Source organism: Odocoileus virginianus, chromosome 2 (assembly GCF_023699985.2).
Source record: "Odocoileus virginianus isolate 20LAN1187 ecotype Illinois chromosome 2, Ovbor_1.2, whole genome shotgun sequence".
NCBI classification, from domain to species: domain Eukaryota; kingdom Metazoa; phylum Chordata; class Mammalia; order Artiodactyla; family Cervidae; genus Odocoileus; species Odocoileus virginianus.
Window position 1 is genome coordinate 8,107,330 of NC_069675.1, and position 12,680 is coordinate 8,120,009.

At 37.3% G+C, this 12,680-nt stretch overlaps 1 long non-coding RNA gene across 1 annotated transcript in view; it reads left to right on the forward strand.

Moving 5' to 3' along the window:
- Positions 1-2,289: 2,289 nt before the first annotated feature.
- The window catches only part of LOC139037067 (uncharacterized), a 173,734-nt gene continuing 163,343 nt past the window's right edge, over positions 2,290-12,680 (forward strand). Inside the window, exon 1 of the long non-coding RNA XR_011489859.1 lies at positions 2,290-2,523. This is a non-coding gene — a long non-coding RNA (uncharacterized lncRNA). The remainder of the gene's footprint in view (positions 2,524-12,680) is intronic.

The following is a 12,680-nucleotide window of genomic DNA, read 5'->3' on the forward strand; positions in this document are numbered from 1 at the left end:
ATGGGCCTGAGACATGCTAGTATTAACATTGTTTTTCTCACAAACTGAAAACCACAGATGACCTCAGGCATCAAAATGCATTTGCAGAACTTATCAACAGGTGACATTTTTAGCAGTGAGGGAAGGACTTCCCTGGTGGAGAGATGGAGTAAGTCATATTGCATTGGTAACCCACTTTGTTCCTACGTGATCAGGGTGCTATGCAAATCCAGTAAGCAATGTCAGTGAAACAGGGGTTTGGTCAGTGAGGTGTGTGACCACCAGTGTTTTCCCTCCTGAACAGACGGATATATTGAGAAAGTGAAGTGAAGTCGCTCAGTTGTGTCTGACTCTTAGCGACCCCATGGACTATAGCCTACCAGGTTCCTCCATCCATGGGATTTTCCAGGCAAGCGTACTGGAGTTGGTTACCATTTCCTTCTCCAGGGGATCTTCCCGACCCAGGGATCAAACCTGGATCTCCCACACTGTAGGCAGACGCTTTACTGTCTGAGCCACCAAGGATGAAAATCAGAAGGGTGTGCCTATGACTCTTAATTTAACGTTTAAGTCAATCTGCGGCTGAATGTGACCATCTAGCTTTACATTCTCCACTCAGTTCTATTCTTGGCAGGATACTCGTACCTATTTGCTGTTCTTGTTTAGTGGCTATGTCAGGGCTCTCCTGGAGGCTCAGAGGTAAAGAATACGCTGTTCAGTCCCTGGGTCAGGAAGAATCCCTGGAGGAGGGCATGGCAACCCACTCCAGTAATCTTGCCTGGAGAGTCCCGTGGACAGAGGAGCCTGGAGGCGTGCAGCCCATGGGATCACAGAGTCAGCTGTGACTGAAGTGACTTAGCAGCAGCCGCAGTTGCTAAGATGTGTCTGAATCTTTTGGAACACTGTGGACTGTAACCCACCAGGCTCCTCTCTCCATGAGATTTCTTGGGCAATAATGCTGGAGTGGGTTGCCATTTCCTTCTCCAAGGGATCTTCCTGATCCCAGAATCGAACCTGTGTCTCTTGAATTGGCAGGCAGATTCTTTGCCACTGAGCCACCTGGAAAGCCCACACCCACTTGTTTGATTCACCACCAAATTGCAAGAAACATGCAGAGACAGAACACATTTTAAAAAAGTGTTACATTGTCTTGTAGAATACAGTTTAGAAATATTTTTTTACAGAATGCATATTTTGCATGTAAGTCTGACATTTGGGCCTTATTCACCCTACCCGTCTGTAGATTCTAATCCTATAGACGGTTGGGGGTAATTCTGCCAAAGGCTTTCCTTCCTCCGTCTGCTAACCTCATCAAACATTTGCTCTGTTAAAACAAAAATGGCGCCAGGAAAGTTTCTCTTTAATTTCAATTGCAACTTGAAATCCAAGAGACAATATCCCCCGGATCATTTGAATACCTCATTTATAGTTGGCATTTACCCTAATGCATAGATCTCGAATGCTCTGAAAAGTACACTACATTCTTACATAGGGTAGGGGTTTCAGTTTCAGAAGCAGAAGCTGCAAATATGCTCAAGACATGAGCATGGTATACACAAATATGGTTTATGAGGGTTAGGTTGGCAATGTTTGAGTGTGGTGTAGATGCAAAAAGTTCCTGAAGGCCCCCATCAAGGATGCAATTGTTTCTAAGTTTCAAAGCTGAAGGTTTCATTAAGTGCTGGAGCACATGACTTAAGGGCATGCTCAATTGCCAACTTAATATTTGGATACCGAAATTTTGAGGCAAACACCTGAAGCTCCCCTCAGGTCTCTACAAATTAGCCACATTTGCTAATCTTTCCCAAGACGTCTCACTAGACAGAGAAGAATGCAAAGTTTTAATTTGCTAATCACCCCAGTTGGCGAAGGGCTGTGGGGAGAGGCTAATTGTCTGCAGACATCTGTAATGACCCTTGGACAAAACCTAGGAAACTAAATCAAAGCTTTGACAAGGGCAGGAGAGCGGAAACAGAAGGCTTAATTATGGCCATGTGAACTGCACTTTCCCCTTTCGTATCTTTTAGAGGACGATCGTGCAGTACTGTATAAAGTAACTTTTATGGATAGAACCAAAAAACGACTTTTTCCATCTTCTGGGATAAAGAGCCCAACTTGAGCTGTGAAATAGGCACAAAGAGAGACCGACATTATGGTGCAAATGGAGCAGACAAAAGAGTTTGGGCGAGCTTTTGCCAGTTAAATTTGGCTAACCTGCAAGAAAGCTATTGTCAAGCCAGCCATGCTTCACTGAACTCCCTTCCACTTTTGTTGTCTTGTTTCCTCTTTCTGGTTAAGTGAACCTCAAAACAATGACAAAGAAATATGCCCCGAGTCACATATTCTAAGAAATAGACTGTACTCTCCTCAAATTGAAATAAGGGCACTTTAATTCTTTGGATTTTCCACATTTTCATTGCTAAAGCTCCTATTTGCTTTCTTTGAATCTGTATCAGTTCATGCAAGTTCTACGAGGGGGGGAAGCGACACAAGACACTTCCACTTTAGCACGTGAAATATTAAGATGAACAGAACCCGTAAAAGGTAAGCTTGCTTCCTTGAAGTATTTTTGAGTATCTGTTTCTTTGCTGGCAAAGTTTTGAGTTTTCTTGGTGAGAAAAGTTTTAATATCCATCCTGAGTCAAGCAAATAACATTATGCTTTTTGTTGATTTTAGAGGCTAAACTATAAATGGGCAAAAAGAAAAAAAAAATGATGCCACTCCATTTATGAAACAAAAGAAAAAGCCACGGGTTTGCAATTAAATATAGACTACACTGACAGAATTGTCAGAGGTACGGGGTGTCTCCTCAAAGAAAATCACAACTTACTGAATTTCCTAGTTTCAGAATTTATTTTTTGAACAGTTCCTAGTACATTTGTTTTTGAAGATGAAACACTTATGTAATTTGTTCATGGAAAAATATAAGCACAGCCTAACTAAGTTTGGTATGAAATCAGAAGAGCGGCCAATTGTGTAAATATTCCTTGATTCTTCTTTGCTTCAAATTTTGTTGTTTTTGTTATGATGGAAATAACACTCATAAATGGGTATTTTCAACATTTTACTTTAGAATGCCCTCCCCAGACAACTCAACTTCACAGAGGTTGATTTTCTCTTTTTTTTGGTGAAAGTTGCTCAGTCTTCATAGGGTGGATGGCTGACTTTTATGACACCGGGTAATTGCCTTTCCCAGAATCGAATCCTTGAAAGAGGGTCTAATGAACTGTTGAATCTTTTTACTTTTCTCCACACAGCAAGTTCTCTGGTTTCAGCCTTCCAAATTCTCTAGTATTGAGTGTTCTTGCTGAAGTAGAGTCAGAGCAACTGTCTCTAAAACACTTTCTAAAAGCTCCCAGTCAATACTTGAGCGCTGCTCCCTATGAGATCTTGACAGCCCCTCACACTGTCCCTCACTGAGCTCCAGCCTCCGTTTTCTCAGCAGGTGTCTATCAACACACATCCTGCTGTAGTCATCTTTTACCGTCTCCAGGAAATGCAAAACCTCATTGATTTCTCCTGTGCTCTTGGTGTTTTCTACCTTCTCACAAAGGAGTTCTTAAATGAAGAAATTCTCACATTCAAAATTCTTCACCTTTATAGGGGCACCACACATCTATTCTTTTAGATGAACAGCAACAACAAAAATAGAAACAGAGTCTATGAGACATATTTGGAAGACTGCTTGGAGTCTTGCCATATTAGGAAAAATGATTTTTTTTTTAATCTTAGGAAAATAGAAGCTCTGAGATGCTATTTTGTAGCTAGTTACTTTGCTTTCCTGAGAGGATATAGCCTGTGAAAACTGATATGGAAGAGAGAAATAGTTACAAGTAGCAGCGCCTACAGCATCCCGAAGAAAAGTGGTACCCATATGACTAACTTCATCCACTTTTGGGGGAGAAGAATTCAAGTACCACATTCAGCATTAGCTTGTTGATAGGCTCAGAAAAAAACAAAAACATTGCCTTCAAATTTTGTTTGCTAATCTCTCCTAGAAAAGATGTAGATTCATGTTGAGGTATAAAGCCTGATGACTTGTTGAGGTCATGTTTTAAACTTATTTTGCTGTATTATGGTGCATCAACAATCTTTTAGACTGCAGAATATAAAAGTAAATAATATTAATAATTGTTTGCGAAGAATTGATGGGATATTCACAAATTTATCATAAATACATGTTGTTAGTGAATTTCATAAGATTGGAGACTTTTCTGGTGCTTGACTGTGCACAGGCAACTAGGGAGGAAAGTTTGTAACATAATTTTTGATTTCTCAATGAGGAATCAGAAACCCAAGGACTTTCCTGATACCCTCCTTAGCAGCTTTTCTAACGATTGTTAATTTAGAAATCTGAAGTTCCCTTTTTCCTGGGAAGAAAAATACACTTAAAATAGTATCTTAGAAAAACAAAAACAAAAAACCTTTGATAAATTACTCTCTGTGGTTTTTATTTCTCTCATAGCTTCCAATGATATCAGATAGTGATATAAAGTACCTTTTCAAAACAGTATTATGAAAAGAATTTAAGCAAAGAGTTTGTAACTCTCTAAAGTATGTAATTTCCTCAAACATCAATGACTTTGGAATTTAACTAATAGATTCTTTCAATTTTAGGAACATAATTTATATTTCCTCTTCCATGCCTTTTTAATACAATGCTCCATTGTGATTTTGTAAGTTTTGTAAGTTTATATGTTGGGGTTAATTGAATCCAGAGTGGAAAGGGTTGAGGAAGGAATTAGGCTAACAAAATGTCAATTTTACATTTCATTTGGATAGTTCATTAGTTTATAGAAAGAAAAAATATTAAAAATTAGTGGAAATAAAAATAACACGAAGGCTGTGGTGCTGTCCTGGGTATAATCCACAACATGCACTAAAAGTCTTATGTATGATTAACTCCTGGTAACAGCTCACTGCACACCCTCTAGTTTTGTAATATTTCACCAGTTTTGATCACTTTACTTTTTTTGACTAAGGGTTCAATTTTGACTGTTTTAATAGATAGTTGACTTAAGATAATAAAATTTGATTTCCAAAATATTCTTTCAGCTCAAAACACCTGTTATAAAATTTATGTTTTTTTTTTTTAATTATCTTAAACTAGAACTTAAAGGGCAGGAAGAAATATTACTTAGTTGACTAACATGTTATAAGAGCACATGTATTAATATGTGAGTATACAAAATATTTTAATAAAATATACATAACCATTATATTGTATGCATTCATGTGTATGATAATATGAATTTGCTAACATTGGTGTCTCTGAAAATTCACATACAGAAGTCCTAAGGTTTTCATAATGATTAAGTACAAAGTAAACGATCCAGACCAAATCAATATTTGATTTATTTTGTAGGAAATGAATGAATCCTCACATATCCCATTATTACCATTGAGATTAAAATTAAACTAGCATGAATGAGAAAGTGCTGTGTTTTTTATTTTGCTACTTGTGTGTAACTTCTCATGGGTTTCAGTCATAGCCTACTTTTACAAATTACTCAGCTATATATTTATTACTATTAATTTAGGCTTATGTGTTTATACAGCACAAAAATTAAAATATTTACATATAGATTAATATTATTATATAATTTTAATACAGATATGGATAAATACTGTTTCTGATATCAGATATATACTCTCATCTTCAAAATTGTACATATTGTATGGAATTTTGTTATTTATAACCTTATCAACACACTCTAATTATATATATGCTTAAATTATATGTTGCATTAGTTAACAGTGGAGTAAAAACAGGCTTTTCTGAGCTTTGATTTTCTCTAATTTAAGTTGTGCTGTTGATATTATTACATTTAAAAATTACATAGTTTATACTTTTGCTTTTGAATATTAACTTGAGCAAAATATAATCACTGATAAATAATCAGAGGACCTGCACCATCCCCACCATGTATGTATATATAAGTCTATGTAACTATATACCCATTCCTTTCAATAAGTTAAAAGTAACACAGAAAATTCTTCTTTATGGAACTGGGAATTATATGGTTAAAATTAACTAAAAAGTAATTTTTGTTTTATAGACTATGACCTTCCTTACTTTTAACCTTCATATGTATCTTGTCTTTGAAATAAGACTTATTCTGTGTAGTATGTAAATGGTCTAATTCATCTTCCTTTAAACTATTGTTCATTTATTTTATTCAATTTATTTCTATAATTATTTTATAATTAAAAGTATTCTCGCTCTATGTGAGAGTGTTATAACTTGAGTAAAGCAAACACTAAGTCAAAGAACAACATTAACTTTGGACTGAAACTAATCATAGAACATTATAATCCTGAAGCTTGATTCCTAAGGAGGTTATTACAGAATGAATAAGTTGATTATGATGGAAATTTCCCTCCTGGTGTCATTCTGGTCCTCACTTGCATACTCTGCAATAGAACTTCACCAGCACTCATGTTCCTCAATATTTGCTGGTGTAACAATTCACAATTGTAGTCTCAACAGTGATCATAACACTTGAATGAAATTGTTCTACATAATTTCATGATATATGAAAGTGATTAAAATAATTGAATTGCTTTAATATATCCCATTAGTCTTTGAGATATCTTGATTCACATTTTCTTTTTAAGCCATGTAAAGGGTACTTTTTGTCCCAGCCAAGCAGCATTTCCTGAGAATGGGGGTGGGGTAGTGAGTCAAGTTGCGGAGAGGGTGAGTGTGCGGAGAGAGAGAGAAGTGAACTTGGCACTGAGGAAAATAAAGTGAGTTTCTTACTTTTTGTATGAATCTTTGGGCTTGAATTAAAAGAAGCCCTACATGCAAAAGTTTAATTTACATTTAACTATTGAACAAAGCTTAAAAAGCCAACTTTAAGGAAAAGAACCACACACTTCTTTTACTTTATAATTTCCAGGTTTGAGAAATTTCAAAAAATTTCAAGTTTTCAAAAAAAAAGGTAAATTTCAAGGAAAAGATACAAAAACTATTCCCAAATAATTTTCTGAGATTAATTGATAATCTCAAATAGTATTGGCTATTAAATCTTATATCTGAGCAGTGTTTAGAGTTGGAATAACACTCTAAATAGTCTGTTCTTCACTAGAAAAATGAGTTTGGGATGGCAGCCTTGTTTCCTGTTTTTAAATATATACACTGAAATTGAGTGACTATTTGCTGGTACTATAATTTAGGTTTACACTCAGCCTTCTATGTCAATATTAGAATGCAATCAGTGACATGGTATCCCAAAGAAACTGACTGCATTGCATAGTCTGCAAGTCATGTATGACTCTGTGACCCAAAGGACTGTAGCCCAGTAGACTCCTCTGTCCACGGGATTTCCCAGACAAGAATACTGGAGTGGGTTGCCATTTCCTAAAGAGACTGAACACAAGAGGAAATTGAGAAACAAGAAAGTTGCATGTCTTGCTTAATGTAGGGGGAGATGAAGAAACACGATTAAACTCTCCTTTATGAATATGACTTTGCTTAGGAATCGAGAATTGCTGCGGTTATTTGCAGACAGGATCTTGAACCTTCTACAACTCCAAGAAGAAGATCTGGAGGAAGCTTTCCAGCTCTGTCCTGCCCTAACCTGCAAAGTCTAGGAACCTCCTCTCAGTCACAGCAGAGAGCATTACTAACCAAGTGAAATCATTATGCTCAATGCACCAGATTCTCTTCTGAAGACATTTCTAATTCTCATTCTATTCATTACTCACCTGGCTAAAAGCAAAGTTATTTTTAGAATCCAGCTTCTGTACAGTAGAAACTTATGAGGCGCATTTTTTCCCCCAGTGAATATATTTTTGAACTTAACAAGATTTCACTGAGTAAGAAACTTGTATGAAAAAAAAGGGGGAGGAGGGGTGGTGCTTCTCTCGTGGCTCAGCTGGTAAAGAATCTGCCTGCAATGAGGGAGACCTGGGTTTGATCCCCGGAGAAGAGAACAGCTCATCACTCCAGTATTCTGGCCTGGAGAATTCCAAGGGCTGTGTTGACCATGGGTTGCAAAGAGTCGTTCATGACTGAGCAACTTTCACTTTCATTAAAAAACAAAACTCACTTTAGCTGAAGCCATCTTTACTTGAGCTCTGTGCTAAAAGATGATTCAGCATTTTGGCCACAATTGATAACTTGTTCTCAAGGAGGCTTCCCTCCCTTTGCAAGATTCTCTTCTAGCACCAGGAGCAGAAGAGATGGCCCACTGTCCCTCACCCCATCCCTTGGACCATCATACATTTTCCATTATGCTCTGAGACATTTCATGTTTTACTGCTACTGGAGCACATTTTTCTTTTAAACCAAATCAGATTTTAGAAAAATTAGGTTAAAGGGGCTTAAGATGTGCACACTACATAACAAAAAGTAATTCCCTCTAAGTCTGGGTTGTTGCCACTTACCTTGGCAGTCTGGAGGCGCCTTCATAATGGCAGTTGTTTAGGACTTAGAGCCCCAGAAAATACAAAATACCTATGGGACTTATTTCAGTACCGTACATTAAATTTGAGGATTTTACATGTGATAAAGTATGTCAGTGTTGCTTACAGGGAATTCCAGTGATACCTCAGCTTTCTTGGACTTATTATAAATCCTTTGTTGGAATTATTGTGGCTGGTTCAATAATTCAGATTAGCCCTCATGTTTATTAATGCACTACATCTGTGCAAACAACATGTCAAGCAGAGAGTTTATTGTAATTGCCTGAGCAAACAGAACCTGAAAGAAGCAATTTCCAGTTACAATGTGCTATGACAAGTAATGAGGTAATTGGCATTCTGTCCTGATTACTTCCACCTTCTTTTTCATCAGGTCTATATTGTGTGTGATAGATGGTTTTATGAGAAATGAAGGTGTTTGATAATATGGTTCGCCTCTGCTTAAGGTTAGTGATTAAAGACAATCATCATTTTCTCTCTGAGATCTTATTAGCTTTAACATTATTTATTCATATGTGTAAGCGTGTGCGCAGGACGCACCTCCTCGGTGTACGGCGTGCTGTTAAACTGTAAAGGCAACTGCCACAGAGGGAATGCAGAGCATGTTCTAGGTTTCCGAGCATGAAGGGACACGACAACTTTTTGCAAATGAAATCCGCGCACTAACAGTGTGGTTTGAAGTGATGACTTTGAGCTTGCATCTGCAGCCAGCGTTTACCTGCTTTAGACTAACAGAGCAGCATGAGAGTTAAGGGCAAGATGGTAATTTGAAGCTGAATCCTCATTTGCAGGATTTTATCACTTTCTATAAACATTACCCTTTGCTTCCAGCCTGCAGTGGGGGGGAAATGATGGCATGCATTGCATTTCTAGACCAGACATTAATAGTTTAGAAAGTGTCAGAACATTAGATTTTTAAAAAGGAAAAAAAAAGGAAATGAATAGATGTTATTTTGGAAGAAAGAAAAAATATGTCCTATTTTTGTTCCAGAAAAACTTTTCCCCCTCAGTTTATAACCTTCATTCTTGGCACCCTCAATCTATGGGGGAAAAATATGTACGTTCCACATAGTTGAAGAAAATACCTTGGGAATAACCCGTATTTTCTCTCTTTGTTCCCTCCTTCAGTGCTATCCTCAAATGTGTGTTTTCCTGGTTGAGTTACTTCTTACCACTTTCCCAGTCTCAACCTAAGTACCCTTTCTGTCTACCCGGACTCTATACACTCAAATCTCTCCACCACCTCCCACATCACAGGTCAGACCCAACTGACAACTTTGTCTTTTTAGTCAAGACTATCAACTACCTAAGAACAAAGATTCTGTCTTTAACCTGGAGCCAGTGCAGCATGTTAGCACTGATCTCAACTTTGGAATTGAGCTGTTGAAATTGAAATTCCAGCTCCACCACTCATGGGGGACATGAACTCAGACAAGCTGCAAACTTTCTCTAAGCGTGTATTACCCCAATTGAAAAGTGAGTAAACTAAATAACGCCATTTGCAGCAACATAGATGAACCTAGAATTGTCATACTGAGTGAAGTAAGTCAGGGAGAGAAAGACAAATATCCTATCATATTGCTTATCTGTGGAATCTGAAAAATAAAGATACAAATGAACTTATTTACAAAACAGAAATACAGTCACAGATGTAGAAAACAAGCATGGTTATGAGGTTATGCAGAAGAAGGGAGGGATAAATTGGGAGATTGAGATTAACATTATACACACCATTATATATGGGGCTTCCCAAGTGGTTCAGCAGTAAAGAATCCACCTGTGATGCAGAAGATGTAGGAGACCCATGGGTTCGATCCCTGGTTCAGAAAGATCCCCTGGAGGAGGGCATGGCAACCCACTCCAGCCTAGAAGCAGTTCTTTAATGGGCTTCCCAGGTTGCCCTAGCTTTAAAGACTCCACCTGCCAGTGCAAAAGATCGAAGAGACTCAGGTTTGATCCCTGGGCAGGGAAGATCCCTGGGGGAGGGCATGGCAACCCACTTCAAAACCCCATGGACAGAGGAGCCTGATGGGCTACAGTCCATGGGGTTGCAAAGAATCAGACTTAGCAAGAAGCGACTTAGCATGCACACACAGCTCTTTAGCAAGAAAAATTGGGAATTTGACCTCACAGATCCTGGGGCTGGTATTGATCAGAAAAAAGTCTGTAGCCTCAAGAATGAGTTACCAGTCGAGCTCAGTCAGTTACTAATGCAAGAAGGTCAGGGGCTCCCATTGGTTACAAGAAGCATGGGGTGCAAATGTCATTGCAAATGTGGTGAGACTAGAATAACTTTCTGCACAGATAATTTGAGAGGGAGTTTCCCATGCACAGAAAAATTGCATGAAGGAAATTGGAAGATTTTCTGTACAAAATAATTTTATAGGAATTTGGAATAAGAATACATGTTACTAGTTCAAGTTTCCAAGTACATGATTCACCTAAAGAATTTCACTCAAGTGTTAGTACTGGATAATGTTTGCAACAATTAGACTCTTTACTGAAATCATGAGCTAAAATTGTACTTATACCTTTATATTCTTCTTTCATTAAAACCATTTGTTGCCTATGACTAAGTAAAATGTAGTTTTAAATATATTTTAATTGCATATTAAGATCCAATAAATAGTTTGAATGATAAAGACTACAATCAAGAACTTTCTTTAAAAAATTATTCATTTTGGTCATATACATTATAAGTATAGAATGAACTTACTGAAAATTATGTTTAAAATTCTGTGTTTTTTTTTGTTATAAACACGGAATTTTTGAAGATGATTATGTATGTGTGCATGTTAGTCACTGTCGTGTCCAACTCTTTTTGATCCCATGGACTGTAGTGCACCAGGCTCCTCTGTCCATAGGATTCTCCAGCAAGAATACTGGAGTGGGTTGCCCTGCCTTTCTCCAGGGGATCTTCCTGACCTAGGGATCGAACCTGTGTTTCCTGCATTGCAGGCAGATTCTTTGCCATCTGAGCTACCAGGAAGTGCTAACAAGGAATAACAGTGAAAAAAGAAATACCCGTAAGAATAAGCAAACTCAACAATATTGATAGCCAAAGAACTGAATTGCCAAAATCAAAGAGCTGTTTTTATTATTCCTGACTTTTTATTCATTCATTCAACAAATATTTCATAGTTTATCAGAAGTCTGCTCTATGAAAATGATGAAACCAGCTTTTATCCAGTCTCTGTCTCGTTCATTCGAATATGTCTACTATAAGTTCTATAGAATCTGTTTTCATCATAATTGTCAGACAATCTTCTCATCATAACGTCTTGCCTACTAAATTAGGAAGTCATTGTATAATATCATTGTCTAAAATTGCAGCAACTTCCTAACTGAGCTATCACGTTCATAGTAGAAGAAAGTATAAGAGAGGACATGGTACACTGAATTCCCGGCAATTCAGTATGTCTGGAAAATCGGCAAGAGGGCTCATGGGCACAGCAATATCTGGAGAGGTATAAGGGCTGCATTATCAGGCATTGTGCTGGTGAGTAGGAGTTTAAATTCTGTTTCGGACAATAGTAGAAAATATTGAGGGATAGTAGAAAATATTGAGGGTTATAAATGAGATTAGCACCATGTGATGTGCATTTAGAAATGGCATATGGTGGATCTCTGGTTAAGTGAAGAACCATTTAATTAATAAAGTACCATAAGGACTTCCCTGGTGGTCCAGTGTTAAGACTTCGCCTTGCAATATAGGGGGTGTGGGTTCAATCCCTGGTCCTGGAGCTAAGATTCCACATGCCTCATGGCCAAAAACTAAAACATAAAATAAACAATATTTTAACAAATTCAATAAAGGCTTTTAAAAATTGGTCCATATAAAAATATATTAAGATAAAGTACCATATAAGCTCAAGATATGATTAGTATTAACTTATTTTCCTCGGTAGTCTTCTTTCTTTAAGTGAGACATACTGTCCTTTGTATCATTTCATTTTGTTTTATTAAAGTTTATTTTGGTGTTCCAAATTCCCATTACATATATAGCATGTATGTACTTGTGAGCATACTCAGTGACATCTAACTTTTTGCAACCTCACAAACTGTAGCCCACCAGGCTCCTCTGCCCACGGGATTTACCCAGGGATTGAACTTGTGTCTCTGTGTCTCTTGCTTTGGCAGACAGATTATTTACCACTGAGCCTCCTGGGAATCTTCTAGCACATCTTAGGTCTACAAAATAATGAAGATATATATCAGTTAAATATGACTTAAAATTATTTTAAAGGGGAAAACATTACAACTTCTAGAAGAA